The 18,976-nt window shown below is 39.9% G+C and overlaps 1 long non-coding RNA gene across 1 annotated transcript in view; it reads left to right on the plus strand.

Moving 5' to 3' along the window:
- Positions 1–6,335: 6,335 nt before the first annotated feature.
- The window catches only part of LOC119470947, a 15,131-nt gene continuing 2,490 nt past the window's right edge, over positions 6,336–18,976 (plus strand). The window contains exon 1 of the long non-coding RNA XR_005199932.1: positions 6,336–7,870. This is a non-coding gene — a long non-coding RNA (uncharacterized LOC119470947). The remainder of the gene's footprint in view (positions 7,871–18,976) is intronic.

An 18,976-nucleotide genomic window follows, 5' to 3' on the forward strand; every position in this document is an offset into this window, starting at 1 on the left:
ACATGCAGGGAAATACTGATTCTGAGGCATTGGGGTCACAGAACTTAATGATGCTTTTATGTACTAATTCGGCCAATGTTCCTTGAGTGTGTTGTTTCTATACAATAGTGATTAAGCAGTAAACAAGACGGTCCCTGCCCTCGTGTAGTTTATAATCTGGCTGAGATTCCTCTAAATCAGAATTGTCTAATGTTTCCTGTGGATTCTATGAAATGATCATGATGTCTCAAATTAAGTCATTTCTGATCTGAGCTCCCGAAAACAATCCCACATGAGCAGGAAGAAGCATTCTGTGCTATGTGCCAGTCACTCCTTTGGATGTGTTACACACCTTTCTCCTTTCCTCTTCCTAACAAGCCCAGAGGTAGGGTCTTGTTACCACCCTTTGATGGAAGAAGTTGAGGCTCAGCAAGGTTTATTAAGAGAGAGAACCAAGATTGACTCTAAGGCTGTCTACCCATTCTCTTTCAATGAATCAGTGCTACTCCAAGAGACTGAAACACTTTGATATTGACTCCAAGTTCAAGGGATGCCCAAAGGAGCACTAACAGGTGACAACAAAAAGTGTGCTCAGTTCAACAGTAATAACAGAAGGCATTTTCGTGCCTTGAATCCTGTAGTATAGGCTTTGATAAATCAGTAAGGATTGCATTAGCCTCCAAGCAATTAAATCCTAAAAATAGAGGCTTAAGAATAAAACTATTTTCCTGTAAAAGGTAACATGAAATTCCTTGGTCTTCAGGGTCAAGGGTTCTTCCTGCTTTCTATTTCTTTATCCTCATTGTCCAATATGGCTGCTAGAGCTCCAGATAACACATCCTAGTTCTAGGCAGCAGGAGGGAGGAAAGGCTGAAAAGGGGTATTGCCCCTCCCTCTTGGAAGTCTTCACCAATGTTTTACATAATACTTTAACTTTCAGTCACATGGCCAACTTAGTTGCAAGGAAAAATGGAAAGTGTCGTCTTTTAGCTGGAGGGCAGTGTACCCAAATGTAAATTGAGGTTCTGTTACTGAGAAGAGTCTTCTTATTACTAGGAGGTAACTAGCAGTCTTTGTTCTAATATATTCTATGCTTTTTAATTATATGATAAAATCTTAGCTATAGACTATTAGCTGAATTGATGGCATTTTTGCATTCACTCAACAAACACTAGTTGATGCCTACTGTAGGTATTATGTTAAGTGCTAGGGATGCAAAGACCAATAAGACACAATATGAACTCAATATTATCAAAATAAATAAATATTAAGGGTGATGACTAAGGGATGTAGGATTTCTTTCAGAATTCTATAACTGACTGTGGCAACATATACACAACTTTGTGAATATACTAAAAACCATTGAATTGTAGACTTAAACGGTGAATTGCATGATATGTGTAGTCTATCTCAGTAAAACTGTTTAAAAAAGACAAGGTGTGCCAGCGTAAAAAGGAGTCTATATGCCAATGCATAGGAGATTCATGTCAGTGCAGAGAATGGATTAGTGCGGTGGTTCTCAAAATGTGTTTCTGGACCAGCAGCATCTGCCTCACCTGGGAACTCGTTAGAAATACAGCTCCTCAGGCCTTACCCCTCATCTGCTCAGTCAGGAACACAGTGGGAGGGGGCAGCAATCTGTGATTGAACAAGCCTACCAGGGGATTCCAATGCACGCTCAAAGTGGAGAGTCTCTAGATTAGAGAATATGAAAGGACTGAAGGAAAGCATTTAGGATGTTACTTCAGTGAACACTGATGACACTGAACACTGGTGGCTTGAAGTAAGGATAAAGAGACAGATGTGGAATTATTAGCTATATCTGGAAACACTTCTAAAAGGGTCTTAATATATTTAACTATTAAAGTGATGAATCAGGAGGTAATGGCTAAAGCTGATGAAAAAGAACTCGAAGTCTATTGAAGCATATAATGAAAGTAACCTATGAAGGAACTAAAGTGATAGTCATCAAAATTTTGGAGGAGGGGAGAAAAAGAATAATGAAAATTAATTACATTTTTGCTTTTTTGGGAATCTCTTGAATGTTCTTAAACCTTTTGAACAATAATCTCTTGAATTGACATATAGATTTTTGAAAATATATATAAACTTATTATGAAAGGAAGAAATAGGTGCTTATGATGCAACCCAGAAATGATTAGGTTTCCTCTGATGAGGTGGTCAGGGTGGAGCTTTTAATTATATGCCCTTCTGCACTTTTAAAAAAGTACAAAAATAGAATGTTTATTTAAAAAAGAAAACCCACTTAAGTCTCTAGTGAGGTAGATTATACTATTAATCCCACTAATCTGATCCTCCTTCAGACAACAGCTACAGTTTATGATTAAATCTGAAAAACCAAGAGTTTTAAGAGGTAATGCCAGAGAATTAAATTTAATCTGAGAAAAAAGTCATCTAACAGTAACACAAGCAATCCTGGGTGTTTCTAAGCCCTATAGCTGATACCTTTTCCGTGTGAGTTAGGACCTGAAGACTCATGATGTTCTAATTATTTTTCTGTCTAATTCGAGTTGCTCTTGTCCTGTCTCTCTGGTGTATAACATCTCTCTTAATAGATTTGTTTCACTGGGTCCATCCAAGTCAGTAGCATCCATTGGTTCCTTCATGTGCTAAATTCTTTGTGCTCTTATCCTTCATGGAGATGAGCATCCCAGGAAGCCTGAGCTACATTTCACTCAGGCCTTCAGCCTCGTCATTTCTCCAAAACCTATCCCTTCAAGGCCCAAAAAATCTTCGTGCTTCCGGTCTCAAAGCTCATTTCATGGTGTACATCTTATTCAACCTGCCAACCCCAGCTGACCATTTAGTCACTGACTGTATCTTCACTTGGCTTCGAGGACCCTACTATCTTGGTTTTCAGGTTTTCCTGATCACTGCTTTTTAAACTTCTGCGTTGGTTGCATCTCTGAACCTTGCTGAGGCCCAGGGATCAGCCTGAAGATCTTTCTTCTCTAGCTTCATTCACCTACTCATTCCTTAAATGATCTTATGCAAGTCTCATGACGTTAAATGCTGTCTAGATGCTGGTAACAACCAACATTTTATCTCCAGCCCTCACCTTTAAATTTACACCTCCAGCTGTCTATGTAGTGTCTCCACTTGGGTAATTAAGTAGCCATTTCAAATGTGTCGTGTTCCAAACACTCCCTCTGCAAATTCTTATTCTTTTGCAAGCTTTCCCAACTCAACATTTGGAAATTCCCTTCTTCCAGCTGCCTAGGCTAACATGGACTCATTCTTTGTTCCTCTCTTCCTCTCATTCCTCAGTTGTGATCCATCAGCCATACCCCCATTAGGTATATTCAGAAAATGACTGCTTCTCAAATTTTCCCCTACCAGAACCCTGAGTCAAGCAGCCATCATTTCACCCTAGGGTACTGCAATAAATGGTCTCCTCACATCCACCCTAATACTTTCTCAATTAATTCTCCACATAGCAGCTAGAGTGAGTATCTTAAAATATGCACCAGATGTTGCCACTTCCCTTCTTAAACCACCTAAGATTCCCATCTTACTCAGAGAAACAGCTAAAGTCCTTACATATTCCCCCAAGGTATGGCCTTATCTAGCAAACGATACTGTGGTTTTCTTTCCCTAATCAGTGTTGGTTTCACTGTTCTTGATAAATCCTTTTCCTGCAGCTAGCTATCTTGAACACAGAGGCCACTGGACACAGAGAAAATTCAGTGAAAGCAAGTGGCTGAGTCTGTATTTTAATCTGACAAAAACAAACAAAAGGTTAAAGAAAGAGTAGAATTGATGATACCCCAGTAATGATGAATGTGTATATGTATAGCAATGTCAGTCTGTACGCTTAGCTATTCCAAATATGTAACTTTATTTTTCTACTATTCAGTTTATATATAGAACAATGCTATAGAATCTTCTGAGATGATGGAAGCATTCACTGTCTGCAGTGTCAAATACAGAATCCATCTCTTTTCTTGGACAAGACAGATTCAGAGTCCCCATTCTTCCCAGTGGTGGAAAACATAATCAGTACAGGGCAAACTCAGTCAAAACAAGGATTTCTGTTATTTCAGGGGGTCCCCCTCCTCTCTTTATCCCTAGATTGCATTTATGTCTTAGAAGGCTCCTTGAGACCCTGGTTCTCAATCCTCTAACTGTCATCTGCCGAGCAGTCTGAGTTCTTACTTGGTCTCTGGTCATTGGTCTCTCGGATGACTGTATCTTCTGGTTTGCTGGCCATCCCTTATGTTTTTTGGGGATGAGAATGTACGCTCCAGGTGTTTGTGGGAAATGTGAGTGTGTGTGTCCTAGAAAACAACTGCCTTTGCTGGTCCCAGGCATCTTCTGTGTTTCGGGCCTCTTTGCTCATCTTTGGTCCTCATAGCCACACCATCAGGAGGGAAGACTGATGGGGCGGGAGAGAGCAGTGTCTATGAGTCTTTCATAGCCCAAGTTTTATGTAGTGTGGTCCTTCTGCCTTTCTTGCACCCTTTCCTAAGTGTATTACCCCATCCCATTGCTTTCCCCTTTTTGATTGCTGTATGGATAAATTGATTTAATAAATTGTGTGCTTTGAATATCTTAATTTGGTCTCTGATCCTTTTTAGCCCTGTATCTCTGTGGTGGCCTGTGCAACAGTGTACCGGTAGCATAGAGGCTGTCATGGCATCAAGGTAATTTCCCTCATCACACTGAGGGTAGATGGGAGTGAGACTGCCTCAGGGTCTTGCTGCCCAGACAGGCTGTGCAGTCATCAGTATCTACTGCTGCTGCTCTACCACACTACTGTGGGAAAGGTCTAGAAGATCTGGCTCTTCTGTGAACCCCAACTAAGGAGTGAGACATAACCCTTGATTGTGCTCAGATTCGCAAACTCAGCAGGGGGCTCTATCTAGCCAGACTTGCCCAGGGGCAGGTGTGACTCCTTCTTTGGGACACCTATCAGTGTCTCAATAGCTTTCCTCCTCCTCCTCCCTCAGTGTGGAGGGTCTGTATGTCCTTTGGGAAGCAATGTTTTCAAATCTGTGGCTAATAGTATAAACTTCATGCCTCTGATCCTTAAGAACCTTGGTTTCGATTCTGATAATCCAGGCTTTTAAAACTCAAAAACCTTTTTTGAGTTAAATGTTTTGAGTGAAGCTTTTTGAGTTTATTGTCTCTAGTTTCAAAAGTCTATTTGGAAACTCTGGTAGGGCCTGAATGTCTCTCAAAATTCCTTCTCATCCCCACTGTGAAACCTGATCCCCACTGTGGTGGTATGAATGGGCGTGGTCCTTTGGGCAGTGATGAAGGATTAGTGCCTTATAAAAGGGCAGGAGGAAATCAGCTTAGGTCCCTTTCTGCTCTTCCACCCTTCTGCCATGTGAGGACACAGCAAGAAGGACCTCACCAGACACTGAATGATGGCATCTTGATCTTGGAATTTCCAGACTCTAGAACTGTAAGAAATAAATTCCAATCAAATTACTCAGCCTGCGGTACTTTGTTATAGTAGCACAAATGGACTAAGACAAAGTCATTTCTCTTTTCTATCTCTGCATTTCTTCCATAGCAGCCCTTCTGTGAGGACAGGTGTGCACACACACACATACACAAAACATCTCTGCTGCCTGAACTGGGGGAAGGTTGAGGGTAGCCTGGAATGCTGGGGAAAGAATAAGCATACGTGAACATTTCAAATCCCCACTCTTCCCTATTTGCAAAGGACTGCATGTAGCTATCAGTGAGTTGTCTGGATATGGGGTTTGGAGGCGTGAGTAGGCTGCTCCCTCTTTGTGTCTTAGTCTACTCTCCTGCTTGTCTTTATTCAGCAGCAGGATGGACACTGGCAGTTCCATGACAACATTATCAGTAGAGTTCAGTCGAATTCAAAGGATGCTATGATGTCCCTCTGGATCTGAAAATATCGTTCTTACCCTCTAAGTTTGCTTTGGTTCTTCAACGGAATGGAGATAGCATTTATTGATTACCGTCCACATGCTGGCATCACTTTGCAAGAGGCCCCTTTTAAAATGTAAATTCCCTCTGGCAGGAAAAAAGCCTTAAGCCCTCATTATCTAACCCCTAGAATTAACTTATTAGAACCCTTTCCATCTGTCATAGCCAGCTGTGATCAAGGCCGTGTGAGACTGGCGTCAGGATAGCTGTCCTGGGGAGGGCCCTGGGAAGGGGAGGGGGCAATGAGAGGGGCAGGAGTGGAAGACCTTCCAAATCAAAGTTTATCTGCTCCACAACATTCGCCCTGTGGTAGCTCTGAAATAATTGATGTGCTAATTAAAATCCCTGTAGATTCATTAAAGCAATCCTGAGAAAATCCCTGCTTTGCACTTAGGTTGCCCAGCAAGTAGTTTGGGTATAAATATGAAAGTAATGAAACTCATGTCTTTAACAAAAATGATACTATTTCGGCTTTCTCTATCAGTCCCAATGATGAGGTTTTAACTTCATTTTAATGCTTAGAAGTGCAAAATAGTGGTAGATGAGAGAGAGGGTGTGGGTTATATAGGCAGGCTGGCTTGTGATTTACAATTATTTTATACAGACTGGCCACAAATGATCAATTAGCATGCATGAATTAAAACGGTCTATTCATACAATGAGATACTCCTCGGCAATAAAAAGGAATTACTGATCTATACAACCATGTGGATGCATCTCAAAAACTTGTTGAGCAAAAGAAGCCAGACACAAAGGAATACACTCTGTATGACTCCATTCACAAGTTCTTAAACGGGCAAACTCACCTACAATGAAACAATCTGAATAGTGCTTGTCTCGGTGGGTGTGAGAGGAGAAGACTGAAGCATGAGGGGACCTTTTAGGTAGGTAGAAATGCTATATTGATTTGGGTGTTGATGACAGGACCTACAGGTTTGTCAAAACGACTAGAATGGTGCACTTCAGATTTGTGCATTTAGCCACATGTAAATTATAACACAATGAAAACAATTAAAAAACATTTCCTGGCCTTTGGTTGAGCTAGCTTTCTTCAGAACTGGCTGACTGCCTGCTGGTCTGCTATCTGAGATAACTAACAGCATAGGTATATCTAGCATAGAGCCGTAACAGCAGATTGTATAACATGCAAATTGCTTTAAGCCGAAGAGCTAAACATTTAGGGTTGTCCACATGTGATGTTATTAATCATTTATTATGTAATACTTGCTCTGAAATACAGATGACACAAGCAAATTCCATCAATATTCTTTTGAATTTTTTATTTATCCAGAGTGTTTTTAATAGGAGAAGTGTGGACCATATTAATCCATGCTTCACTTAAATTGATTCTTCAAATGACTTACTCTTTTCTAAGCTGCTCCCTAGGAACCCCTTTTGTTATAAAAAAGTAAATTAACACAATAAAATCGTTTAACTCTGGCCCTGTAATATGCCACACATAATAACTCACATACACCTATAAATATCTTTCCACGATGCTATTGGAGAGTATTTCTGTACAATTGGCGTGTACCTGATTGGAATATTATGGAGCTCTGATTAGGCTTCCTCCTGCCCCTTTTATTCCTACAACATCTACACTATAAGAGTGACTGCATCTTAGAGTAGCCGACGTCTCCTGGAAAACTGAACTGAAGTAGTTGTGTTGAAGGCTGAAGTAATTCTGAAAGACATATAGCGTACATTTTCATCCTAATATTCCTTCTATTCTGATTGAGAATAAGGATCATGATTATTTTCATTATTCATCTGCTCCTCTTGTTTATCTCTTTCCTGAAGTCTTAATCCTCTCCTTGAAACATCCCAGTCGGTTGCTATGGAAATTATTATTTTGCCACAAACAGAGAATGATGACCTACAGTAAAGAATAAGCAGCAGAAGCCAATGAACTCTTGGAAAATAGCCTTGCTAACACCGAAAGAAGACTGACACTATTAAAACTGTAAGCAAAGTTGTCCAAAGTTTTTCATAAGGCAATAAGTTATCACGAATTTTTCTCAAATAATTATTAGATCAGTTGTTGAAGAATTTGTGATTTGAACATGTTTATGGGCACTAATACCTTTACAAATTAAAGTCTTTGCAAAATTTTGGCACCTAAATGTTCAAAGCAACTAATGATGTGATATTAGTAATAATAATTTAATTTTTCTGACCTGTCATACTCAAAAAGTACACTTAAAACTCTACTTCAGACTGGGCGAGGTAACTTACACCTGCAATCCCCGCACTTTGGGAGGCTCAGGCGGGTGAATCACCTTAAGTCAGGAGTTCGAGACCAGCCTGGTCAACATGGCGAAACCCCGTCTCTACTAAAAATACAAAAAAATTAGCCAGGCCTGGTGGCACATACCTGTAACCCCAGTTACCTGGGAGGCTGAGGCAAGAGAATTGCTTGAAACTGGGAGGCTGAGGTTGCAGTGAGCCAAGATCGCATCGTTGCACTCCAACCAGGGCAAAAGGAGCTAAACTGTCTCAGAAACAAAAACAAAACAAAACAATACAAAAACTCTACTTCAAACTCAGCCATTTAAATTCTTGTGCACACCTTTCTGGCTTTATATACAGAAACAGCCATAATTTGCTAAAACGTATTTATATGAAATAATTATTAATATGATTACATCTACTTATATGATTATATATACTTTTGACATAATAAAATATATCTGTACTTAATAAAATAGAAATATACTTATGTTTCTACCTATATCCTTTTCCATGTTTCTATACCATCTTAATGTTTACAATTTTCAAATTAGAAAATTACTTACCCTGGTTCCAAATAGTGGAATATTTACATTGTATCAAATTATTTTGCCATTGTGAATGAAAGAGCTGTAAATATCTTGAAAGAAATTCTCTAGAATTATCTCAGAGAAATTGTGTTATGGGCATCAGGAGTTTGAGAATTTTAATGTAACACACTTCCCTATGTATAGTAGGCCATCATTAAATGTTTATTATGTGAATGGACTTCATCAAATACATTAAATTGAAAAGTAATGGCAAAAACCGCAATTACTTTTGCATCAACCTAATACTTTATGGTAGGTAATATTTACGGCTCTTACAAGTAAGAGAAAGTTCCAAGAAATTTTAGGGAAGAAAGCAATCTTTCACAGAGTAAGGTCCAAGAAGGTCAGTAGTTTGACTCAGGCCCTGCTTGTGAGAAGGGTGTGTTTAGAAGGCTGATCTTCCCCCTTTCCATTGAATTTTCTTTGCACTTCTCAGGGAGCTCAACAGAGCTTGCAAAGCACCTGAGGGAAGGAATGCAGTGTGTTCCTTAGTCTTTTTAGTTTGTTAATTTTTGTGTTTTGTTTTGTTGTTGTTGTTGTTGTTGTTTTGAGATGCAGTCTTGGTCTGTTGCCCAGGCCAGAGTGCAGTGGTGTGATCTCAGCTCACTGCAACCTCTGCAGGGTGATTCAAGCGATTCTCCTGCCCCAGTCTCCGGAGTAGCTGAGACTACAGGTGTGTGCCACCCTGCCTGGCTAATTTTTTGTATCGTGTTAGGATGGTCTCGATCTTCCGACCTTGAGATTCGCTGGCTGTGGCCTCCCAAAGTGCTGGGATTATAGGCCTGAGCCACTGCATAGGGCTTCTGTGTTCATTTTCTTCCAAAATGATTTTAGGCAGGTTATACAGAGACATCAAATACAGTAGAATCTCCAAAATTAAAAAAAAAAATCAAGTGAAAGAGAAAGGATGAACAAGAAAATAAAGTTGTTCTGAAAATGTGTACCTAGGGTCACATGGAGTTGCAAAAGATGTTACACAACTGGATTCTGAACTTTCTCAAGGCCAGAGGAAAGGGGGACATAAAAAGCAGCACCTGACCCAGAGGGTCTGCAAGACAAAAACCAGTTGCCTAAGGGGAGAACAGCACTCTGTCGCTGAGTCCATGTCTGTCATAGTGCCCCTTGCCAAGATATTGCTAAGTCACACTTTCACCTCCACTGCAGAGCTTTCAAGCTTCCCTGTTGTGACAAGTGCTGCCACTGACGTTGGCTGCCTTCATAATGCCTGGCCCCACGAGTGCCTCACACTTGATGGCTGAATTTTGATGACTGCTACCAGGCGGGTAGAAATACAGCCTTGATGAGAGAATTCATGTGTAAATACCTGAGAATCTGAAAGTGTTTTCCAGTTGAACTTGATTAAAGTTTTTTCTTTTTGTGATTAAGAAAAACACATAACATAAAATTCAATTGATTTTAAATATTTTTTTCTGATTATAAAAGTAATACATACAATAGTCTTCTAGAAAATGGAAATTTTAAGGAAGGAAAACATGTCACTGTAAATCTATACTGTATAAAGCTAGGCATTGTGGCTTATACCTGTAATCCCAGCACTTTGGGAGGCAGAGGTGGGCAGATCACTTGAGGCCAGAAGTTCGTGACCTGCCTGGGCAACATGGTGAAACCCCGTCTCTACCAAAAAGACAAAAATTAGCCAGGCGTGGTGGCAGGCACCTGTAATCCCAGCTACTCGGGAGACTGAGGTAGGAGAATCGCTTGTATCTGGGAGGCAGAGGTTGCAGTGAGCTGAGATTGTACCACTGTACTCCAGCCTGGGCAACAGAGAGACTGTCTCAAAAAAAAAAAAACCCACCAAAAAAAAACAAAAACAGAAAACTATAATATGTAGACTTTTTCAAGGCTTTGGATGTGTTTCTTTCCATAGTTAGGGTTGTGTGTGTGTGTGTGTACATGTATGTGTATATTTATCTATATACATCTATATCCATATATGTAGTGAGAGAAAGAAAGGTTGATTACAGACAAAGCAAATTGAAAGGAGGTAAGCCGAAAAGATTCTTCATGCAGTGTAACCACAGGGGGTTAATATGGTCTCTTTGGTCTTATCTATGGATGGAAAGAGAATTAAGGACTCCAAGTTCCTTCATGTGGCTATCCCTCGGTTTCTCTAAGAATCATATTCCTCAGTATAATTTTGCAATTTTCCAGATGTAAACACCACATATTTCTTTCTTTCTTTTTTGTTTTTTTTTTGAGACAGAGTCTCACTCTGTTGCAAGGCTGAAGTGCAGTGGCATGATCTCAGCTCATTGCAACCTCTGTCTCCCCGGCTCACGTGATTCTCCTGCCTCAGCCTCCTGAGTAGCTAGGATTACAGGTGCACACCACCATGCCCAGCTAATTTTTGTATTTTTAGTGGAGACGAGATTTCACCATTTTGGCCAGGATGGTCTCAATCTCTTGACCTCATGATCCACCTGCCTCGGCCTCCCAAAGTGCTGGGATTACAGGGGCGAGGCACTGCGCCCGGCCACCGCCATGTATTTCTTGTGGAGTTTAATACTACACTGTGTGTTATTTTTTATATCGTGAACAAAAATGTTTGTTCTATTATATTTCCCTGGCCATTTCTAACGTCTATAGATTTTTATACCTTTTTTTGCATCTGGAATGCTTAACTACATTCTCTTTTAATAACAATTTTTTTTTCTTTGTGAAGGTTTCTTTGGAATGAAACGTGTCCTGAATGTAATAACATTATTGCTTCCTTGTTGATGGACATGTTTTTAAGACTCATTTATCTATAGCAATTATCTCTAAATATGAATAGTATGCCAAATCACTTTTTCTGCTCATTAGACTTTGTCAATCAGTTTTTTCATCAGTAGCTGTTATTTTCATTATCCTTTAATGGATCCTTGGTGGGATTAAGGGGAAAATAAGCCAACAAAAAAAAATAAGGAAACCTTTCTTTTTCTTTAGTCCTTGTTTTTCTGGTTCTACCCTTCTTTCAATTCCTCTGGTATGGATCAGTCTCATATCTTCAAAATTAGGAAGATAGGAACAGCAGGTGTGGAGAACGACGAACATGTACTCTAGGCTGAATCTTTCTAAATTGTACAATGATTTCCAACTTACCAAGATCCCATTATAATATAAAATTCACCCACAATTATAAATAACATGGATTTTACCTTTATATTAATATTACATAAGTGGCATGTTTGATGGAAGAAATGGACAACATTTTAAAAGCACACATAAAAAAATCGAAATTATCCAGAATTGTCATATTGCAGAATAACCTCTGTCTTACTTGGGTTTCCCCAGAAAGACCCTGGTACAAGGGCTTCTGTGCAGATTGTCTTTTGGGAAGTGCCCCCAGAGAATGGGAGTGGAGGGCTAGAGAAAGAGAAGCAGGGAAGGAGGGAAAGGCCATTCAAAAGTGTATTATCAAATCGGTCACCACTCTGGGCAACTAAGACATAGTCTCACTGTAGAATGTGCTTCAGATTGTTCATCCAAGAGATGGAAGGTTGAGGCTGCAGTGAGCTGTGGTCATGCTACTGCACTCCAGCCTGGATGACAGAGTGAGATCCTGTCTCTGAGAGAGAGAGAGAGAGAGAGAGAGAGAGAGAGAGAGAGAGAGAGAGGAGAGATGGAAGAGGTGAATATATTCAATGGTGTGTTGGAACCCGCTTGCCCAACTTGGCATGGCCTGTTGTGCATATCTTGTGACAACTTTGTGCTCAGTGACATCAGGTTGGTAGCATGAAATTGACATGTATGAAATTGACAGTGGGAATGTTTACACCGTAGAAGTTGGTGAAAGCCACAAATCAGGGCTATTTTTGTTAGAGAGCTGGTTGTTAAAAGTTCATTTGGCATATGACTTGAAATATCAATTCACTATCTCACATTTTCTCTTTGTCAAGGGTCACCCCATAGGGCCTGAACTGCCTTGTTCTTCCAAATTTGCGCAGACATCAGAAGGCTGAGAGGGTTTCTGCAGACAACCACAGGGTTGATAGGACCTCCTCCCGGCTGAGGCAATACACTGTCAGGTTACAGCTATGTAGCTGGTTTCCACAGCAATGACTGAAGTAAAAAGTCTGGATGAAAGGATTGAGGCCCTAGAGGTGTCTAATCCAAGCACTATTAATTTTTTGACAGTTTTCATGTATCTGTGCATGCACACATATAAAAACACACAGTTTAAAGCTTACCAAAATGGCATCATACCAACCATACTCTGTCTCCTTCTTAGCTTTTTATGTTTACTTAACAATAAATGGTGAACATTTGCCATGTAAACAAATATTACTTTAGTGGTTGCAAAGTATTAGATATACCATAGAGTATTTTTTAATCTTCCACTGTTGCATATGTAGGCTGTTTTCAATTTCATGCTATTACAAGTAGGGCCATGATATACTTATTTGTACGTATATCTTTATACCTCTGATAAATTCCTTGAAGTAGAATTACTGGGTCGGGGGCATGCCTATTTCTAAGACTTTTGAATATATTCCCTAGCCTAGAATATGTGTATCAACAAAGCCCATACCTCATGGACTTTTGAAGTCTTTTCTTCAAAAGACTTCTTTCCTTCCTTCCCTCCCTTCCTTCCTTTTCTTTGTTTTTCTTTTTTTCTTTTTTGAGACAGAGTCTCGCTCTGTCGCCAGGCACCAGGCTGGAGTGCAGTGGCGCAATCTCAGCTCACTGCAACCTCCTCCTCTTGGGTTCAAGCAATTCTCCTGCCTCAGCCTCTTGAGTAGCTGGGAGTACAGACATGCGCCGCCACGTCCAGCTAATTTTTATATTTTAGTAGAGACGGGGTTTCACTATGTTGGTCATGATAGTCTTGATCTTTTGACCTCATGATCCACCCGCCTCAGCCTCCCAAAGTGCTGGGATTACAGGCGTGAGCCACTGTGCCTGGCCCCTCCCTCCCTCCCTTCTTCCCTCCCTTCCTTCTCTCCCTCTTTCCTTCCTTCCTCTTTCTTTCTTTTCCTTTCTCTTTCTCTTTCTTCCTTTCTTTCCTTTTTTTGAGACAAGGTCTCACTCAGGCTGGAGTGCAATGGCGTGAACACATCTCACTGCAGCCTCCACCTGCCAGGCTCAAGTGATCCTCCCACCTCACCCTTCTGAGTAGCTAAGACTACAGGTGCATGCCACCATGAATGGCTAATTTTTTGTAGAGATAGGGATCTCACAACATAGCCCAGGGTGGTCTTGAACTTTTGAGCTCAATTGATCTGCCCACCTCGGCCTCCCAAAGTTCTGGGATTACAGGCATGAGCCACCATGTCCAGCCTTTAACTTTATTGTTCTATAATTCTTTCATTCTAATACAGAAGTATCAATGATTCCTGTAAGACTAGCATGAACCACAATAAGTAGATTGCTTATGACTCCATATCCAATAGTTCTGAATAGTACATATTGTGAAAACAAACAAAACTACTTTACTTTAATATCTCTACCCAAAGAAATAATGTTTTTCCATATTTATAATTCATATAAACAAACCTGCAGCAATCTAAAAATTGCATTCTTTAGACTTTAAAACTTAAGACATTTCTATAACTGCTATTAATGACTAGTCTTAAATATATTATCCTCATGTCTTCAGACTCAAGAAGGCATTTGTTTATAAATCCATTCTACATAGCTATTTTATTTGGAAGAGAGCATAATGCAGATGACAAATGAGTCATTGTTTCTGGAGCAAAGCAATATTATTCCAGAACAAAAGGAAAGAGAAAAATAGTAACAAACATTGTGATATTTTTGAATTTGGATTGATTTCATCCTTCAACACTGTTCTAAACTTTCATATTTCTATATTATTACATTTTTTCCCAGTGACATCATCTTTAATGACAAAAAAAGGATGTTTGAAATCATATGTATGTCCTCAGATATTTAGCAACTTAAGACATTGGTACTGCATTCAATTCTACTGCACTGCAAGAAGTTAGAAAATACAAAATCAGTGTAACAAAGCTAACACGGGATTTCGGAAAGGCTTCAATTCAACATTCATCGCAAATGTTGACTAATCACCTTCTCTGTTCTAGTTGTGGTGCTAGGCACCAGAGATAATGCAGTGACCCAGGCAGACACCATCCCTAACCTCATAGAGCTTGCAATTGAAAACCACACTCCAGTGGAAATAAAGAAAGACGCAAATGTCCAAACTTCGATTTGCTCTTCTGGCCTTCCACTACCTTCTCAGCTGTGAAACAAACTCTCTGTGTCATTTCCTTTTTGAACAATGGAGGTCCCGATAATGGCCTAACTTACAAGCAAAAGCTCATAAAATTGATTTGCCACATTGAATCACAACCCAAATGCATCTCATTTTTATGGCCTAAAACAAAGATGTGGCGTCAATAACAAACATACTTTAATGGATGTCAGTTGTATTCTTAGTCTCTCTTCAGGCAAATAATATTCCCCCTTGCCATTTTATACATAAAGATCCTCTGAAAAAATCAGCTGTGGGCATAACAGTACTGCTACCCGTGACCATGGATCCTAAGACATACATATATGCTCCTAGGGCAAGCTGGTTGTGGGTAAAACTGTGAGGGTAACAGTCACTGATCACTGTTGCCTCCCTGGAGTGACAAGATACCCCCTTCCCTCACTGCAGCCTCCACCTGCCAGGTGGAGCGTCTCAAACTTGTGCCATCCTTTCCTTATTAAAAGGTTTTCAGGAACTGATCAAGTATTAATGCCCAAAGAATTTAAAAAAAGGGAATTTTAGCAAAAACCAAAAGGGTGAATTTAGCAGAAAACAAATCTTTAAATCAAAGGGATAGCCCTACAGATGTAATTTAAGGTATCAATTAGCATATAGAATATATTTTGGCAGGTGAAAAGCCCAAATATAAAATAACTCTAGAACAAAAGAAGAGAAAACTAGTTAAACATTATTGGGTGGATGACAGGCATCTGCATGCAGTAGGAAGAACCCAGGCTTTGAATGAAGGAACACACTTGAGTTCAAATTCTTCCTGAGCTTCAGTTTCTTCAACTACAAAATGGGGACAATGACATCTATAAGATTTTTTTCTATTTATAGGATTAAATATGATAATGTATGTAAAGTACATGGACCACATAAGCAGTCAACAAATAGACAACTGTTCCTACGCCATCATGAAGTCTGACCACAAAGGTGCTTACAAAGTCTGCATATGAGCACTTCCTGAATGCCTTTTCCTATCTGTAAAATGAGGTACAACAGGATTTTCAGCTGAGTCTGCACCCCAAAAATTTGGAACACCCATGGGAAAACATGGAAGAGAAGTGGGAAAAGCACACTTCGTTTTGTTTTGTTTATGTTTTTGAGACAGGATCTTCCTCTGTCACCCAGGCTGGAGTGCAGTGGTGTCATCTTGGCTCACTGCAACCTCCGTCTCCCAGGCTCAAGCGATTCTCATGCCTCAGCCTCCCGAGTGTCTGGGACTACAAGAATGCACCACCACCCCAGCTAATTTTTGTATTTTTCTGTAGGGATGGGGTTTCACCATGTTGGCCAGGCTGGTCTCGAAATTAGGAGCTCAAGCGATCCACCTGCCTTGGCCACCCCAAGTGCTGGGATTACAGGCATGAGCCAGTGGGCCCAGCAAAAGCAGGCTTTTTTTTTTTTTTTTAAACCTTAGTTTATTTTTCTAGAGCAAAACAGTGGGGTCTTTAGTTTGCATTAGAATCGTTCAAGAAACTCCTCCCCACTTTTAAATGTTCATTTATTATCACAATAAACAGGAAACATGTAAACCACATAGCTTTTTCCTCAGGAAATTTGTTTTAAAATGTGCATTGTGGGACCCATCCCTATGAAATTCTGATTCAGAAAATCTTTGGAATCTGCACTTTTAAGAGTTCCGTACGTCATTCTGAGGCAGGGCAGCTGTGGGCAAACTGAGAAACAGGGCTGGAGAGCGTGTGCCTCGATTTCCACTTTGAGAACACATTGTTTGGGAGTCTCTTTAATGTGCTATTTGGTAATGTAAATGAAAAGCACAACTCCTTTCCAAAGAGGAAAGATTTAAGACAATGAACAACTAACTTGATCAGCAAAGAAATGTAAAGGCCGATTTCATTGTGAAGTGAAATCTTGGCAATGTGTTTCTTTAAGGAAATGCTTTTTTGTTCTTAATATAGATTTGGGCTACTATGAATCTGGACATTGTTTTGGTTTCCAAAGGACCAAACAATTATGCCAGGATAGCTGGGGCAGAGGTGGACATGAGCAAAGGGTGGAGGAGCCTAGCTTCTCTTTGCTGATGTGAAGGCAACACAGAGGGGGGCCTGGTAGTTCAGAGCCCAACCCCTCAGTTCTGTGGGTGATTCCCTCTTGGTGTTTTTTTATACCGGATGTTCCAAAATGTGAAAAAGATGCTACTGTCAGCTTGGATTCGGATGCCTTGTCCTTTTGACAATAGGAGGCAGGGTCTTCCTGAATGTCAGAACTTTTTATCCTGGAAGGTAGAAGTTGGTGAATTGCAAAGTTTTGCTTCAAGCATTGTTTGGGGCCTGGGCGCTGGGAGAAGACAACTGGTGTAGGGGCTCTTGCTGGGGAAGGCGCTGGCCACTGCAAAGTGGTGGGTGCAGGCCAGGGATGAAGGAGAGAGTGCTAGCAGGCCATTTTCCTCTGGAAGCACTGCTCTTATAACTCTGCTGGCAGTCACATCTGCGGGGAAGGTCTTTGCTATTCTTTGTTATTTCTAATCCTTCAGTGAAGTCGGGCACTTGAACAGATTTTTCAGTCCCACAGATTGATGAGTGCCTCCCATATTCTAGGATACTGAAGTAAGTGTGGCAGACAAGTGTCCTATCTTTATGGGCTTTCTAACTTTAGATCCCGAGGTCTGAGGGGAATTAAGGAATGAGCTGACATCCAAAATTGGACTGGGTTGTATGAGGTGAGCTACGCCAGGGGTTGATGCACCTTCTGTGCACCTGGTGGGATTTGCCTGGAGCTGCACAGATCTGACTCCTTAATCCATCTTGAGGCTACAACTGAGGGTCTGTTATCCTTCTTTCCTACAGAACATCTTTCTAAATTTGGATTAAAGATTTATAGAGCTTTACTAATGTCCTCAAAGAACAGGCCTATGCAGTTTGAACTCTATTATTGAAGCAATTCAGCTCTTTGCAACTAAAAACATTGGCATCTACTCGAAGTATAAGTAAAAACTGCCTGATTGATTTGATGAAAATGAGAATTGTTTATAATTTAGCAATCACTTTTTTGGCATCCGAATAGCAGTCTGTTTGTTCTCTTTAAGCATGCTCAAATCACCCACCACCTTAATTTAAGACAAATTTCTTTCAATTACAGATATAATATATGCTCCTATTGAAAATTTAGAAAATAAAAATGAAGAGAAGGAAAAAAATATTCAATAGTTTCACTTAGATATCCATTGCGATTTATTTTCTTTTGACGTTCAAACAATTGCCACTTTATGAAGGTTTGACCTGGGATTTTTTGACTTTACATTGGCACAATAGTGATATGTGTTTAGTAGAAATCATACTCCAAGGACCCACACAAACATTTCAGTATAGTATTTAATAAATTACAGGAGATAGTCAACACTTTATTATAAAATAGACTTTGTGTTAAATGATTTGCCCAACTGTAGGCTAACGTTTAAGTGTTCTGGACACGTTTAAGGGAGACGAGTTTAAACTATGATGTTCTGGAGGGTAGGTGTACTAAATGCATCTTCACTTTATGATATTTTCAACTTAACAATGGGTTTATTGGGGCATAACCCCATCATAAATCGAGAAGCATCTGTATTAATTTCTACGTGGTTGCAATTACACGGTATATGTGCAATTGCATATGCTGGGTTCTTAAAAAATCTGTTTTTAAAATACCTGCTAACTATATAAAGAAGAAAAAATATCACCTAGAAGTCTACCTCCCAGAGAAACTATCCCTTCCTTTAACATTTGGGTGCATTTTCTTAAAATTCCTTTTTCAAAAAGCATGATTGTGATTATGCTGGATTGAAGTTTAATTAATGTGCACAGTTCCTGTAAGAAAGGGTGTGAAGAGGCTCAGTGACAGATCATATCTGTTATTGGTGGTTTAGTAGTCTTCCCCAATTAAACCTCAATGACTCAGGAGTCTCAGTATGACTTTTAAAGACACAGAAAACCATCATTCATGTTCCATGGCAGAAAAAAGGACAATTAGGTTGCACTACATCATTCTGCTTTTGTGCAGGGAAAATACCTTTTTTTTTTTTTTTTTT

The sequence above is a fragment of the Cebus imitator genome, unplaced genomic scaffold, assembly GCF_001604975.1.
Source record: "Cebus imitator isolate Cc_AM_T3 unplaced genomic scaffold, Cebus_imitator-1.0 Scaffold45, whole genome shotgun sequence".
In the NCBI taxonomy this organism is placed as follows: Eukaryota; Metazoa; Chordata; class Mammalia; order Primates; family Cebidae; genus Cebus; species Cebus imitator.